This window comes from Trachymyrmex septentrionalis, unplaced genomic scaffold, assembly GCF_001594115.1.
Source record: "Trachymyrmex septentrionalis isolate Tsep2-gDNA-1 unplaced genomic scaffold, Tsep1.0 scaffold35, whole genome shotgun sequence".
NCBI classification, from domain to species: domain Eukaryota; kingdom Metazoa; phylum Arthropoda; class Insecta; order Hymenoptera; family Formicidae; genus Trachymyrmex; species Trachymyrmex septentrionalis.
In genome coordinates, this window is record NW_017305514.1 from 181,446 (window position 1) to 183,451 (window position 2,006).

The following is a 2,006-nucleotide window of genomic DNA, read 5'->3' on the forward strand; positions in this document are numbered from 1 at the left end:
TATATATATATATATAACATTTTTATTTTATCCAATATACAAAATCATGTGTTAGGAGAATACCAATTAAAAATTCCCGCCAAATAATAATGCGGTCACGTCACGTGTCACATCAGTGTGACGTTCGACGTACTTCAAGTAATCTCGAAACTCGAAAGTGTCGTACAGTGTCGTACGCGAGTCCTGTCAAGTTGAGTGTTGTATAGGAATCTTTCAAAGAATCAAGCCAAAAAATTATCTCACCTAACGATCGTTCCTAACGAAGAGCTATTACGAAGTACAATCTCTCGCGCACAAGTTCATTGACCGTACAACTTTACATTTCTTTGTCAAGAATGTGCCAGCGTCACACAACAATGGCCTGCTGCAACTAGATAGAGGTTAACGTCACGGTGCGTCGCCAGTTGCGACACGTTGAAAAGATTCGCGTCGCAGGGTAAATCTTGTATCGTAGCAATCATAGACGCGGTGAGTATAAACTTACGCGTTTTCATTGCATCTCGCTTTAGAAAGAGACAGAAAATATTAAGAAACAGGATTGGATTTGATACACATTCTGGAAGTTTGATCATATGATACGTATGAATGCGTACACTTATGATACCTTTAACATAACCATAACCTCTAATTTATTAATCTTATTGACTAAAAAACAGTGTTTTTAGATTTTTGAAGCTTTGAAGTATATTGCTGATTGAGAATAACTCCAAAAACTTTCTAGTTTTATTAAAAATGTAGTTTGCAAATAAAAAATGGAAAGGAAATAATACCGAAAATATAAATGCAGTATCCAGCGAGAAATAATAATGGAATCGACGTCGATTCGACGTTGAAATCATAAAATCGATGTCGATCGACATCGATTTCATTGTCATTTCTCACTGGGTATATACATGAATTTGATATACAATAATATTAGTAATTTGTTATAATTTTTGTTTTTCGCGTGAATTTAATTTGAAGGTACATCTAATATGATTGTGCTATAATTTTCTAATTAATTTTCATTACAATTACATATCCAGCAAACGAGAATGGATTGACATGAATTAAAATGGATTCAGATTTTCAGAAATATTGATTCACGAATGTTAAAATAAATACTTTTCAATCTTGAATGCATTTTTATTCATTTATAGGAATTGCATGGAGCATATCTTTATGCCTTTCAATCTAAAAATAATGTTAGCTTTTTCTGTGCATTGTAAATACTATTCAATTCAAAATTTGGAATAAAAAATGCAGTTTTTCAATCCAATTGCATCCAATTGGATCCAATTGAATTCAATTAAATCCCAAAAAAAGTATTCGCTATTTAAAATACGCATTCGGATAGAAAAAAATTTTAATCCATTTTAATCCATTATCATTTGCTGGGTATTTTCGTATTTCAAATTGTTGATATCACAGTAAAATGTAAATTTGTTTTGCCAATCCAAAACATCTAATTAAGATCATCTTCTGCTCTTTATTTCCTGTTTCTTGCTTTTTTCGCCTTTGCAACTGTTTTATTGACAATTGTATTTCTTGCTACGTGTTTCCTGCTTCTTCCGAAGTTCGTTAACTTTTATCTCGGGCGGATACAAAAAAACCTGATGAAAAGCAAAAAGATACGAAAAATAACAAAAAACGGGAAACAGAAAAAAAACTGTAGAATAAAGCTTCATGATTATGGGAATGAGCTTTATTAAAGATAAAAGTTAACGAACTGCGGAAGAAACAGGAAACACATAGCAAGAAATACAATTGTCGATAAAACGGTTGCAAAGGGGGAAAAAGCAAGAGGTGAAAAGCGAGAAACAAGAAACAAAGAGTGCATTGTAGAATAGGCTTTATAGTTGCGAAAGAACAAGAGTTTCAAGATGGAGGGGCAACACGTAGTGCGAGCGATCTCTCGATAATCGATATTTGAAATTCGAATACAGGCTGCGTGAACGTTTCGCACGCTCAAATTACGTTGAGATAATAAAGATATTCCCCTGCCGTTGCTATCGCCACGTTTACGA

The 2,006-nt window shown here is 33.3% G+C and overlaps 2 protein-coding genes across 3 annotated transcripts in view; one reads left to right on the forward strand and one right to left on the reverse strand.

Moving 5' to 3' along the window:
* The window catches only part of LOC108750304, a 2,852-nt gene extending 2,527 nt beyond the window's left edge, over positions 1-325 (reverse strand). Inside the window, exon 1 of the mRNA XM_018489670.1 lies at positions 244-325. The gene's annotated coding sequence lies outside the window, so the exon portion shown is untranslated. The remainder of the gene's footprint in view (positions 1-243) is intronic.
* Positions 326-396: 71 nt separating this feature from the next.
* The window catches only part of LOC108750305 (MIT domain-containing protein 1-like), a 5,177-nt gene continuing 3,567 nt past the window's right edge, over positions 397-2,006 (forward strand). For both annotated transcript variants that reach the window (XM_018489672.1, XM_018489671.1), the window contains exon 1: positions 397-468. The gene's annotated coding sequence lies outside the window, so the exon portion shown is untranslated. The remainder of the gene's footprint in view (positions 469-2,006) is intronic.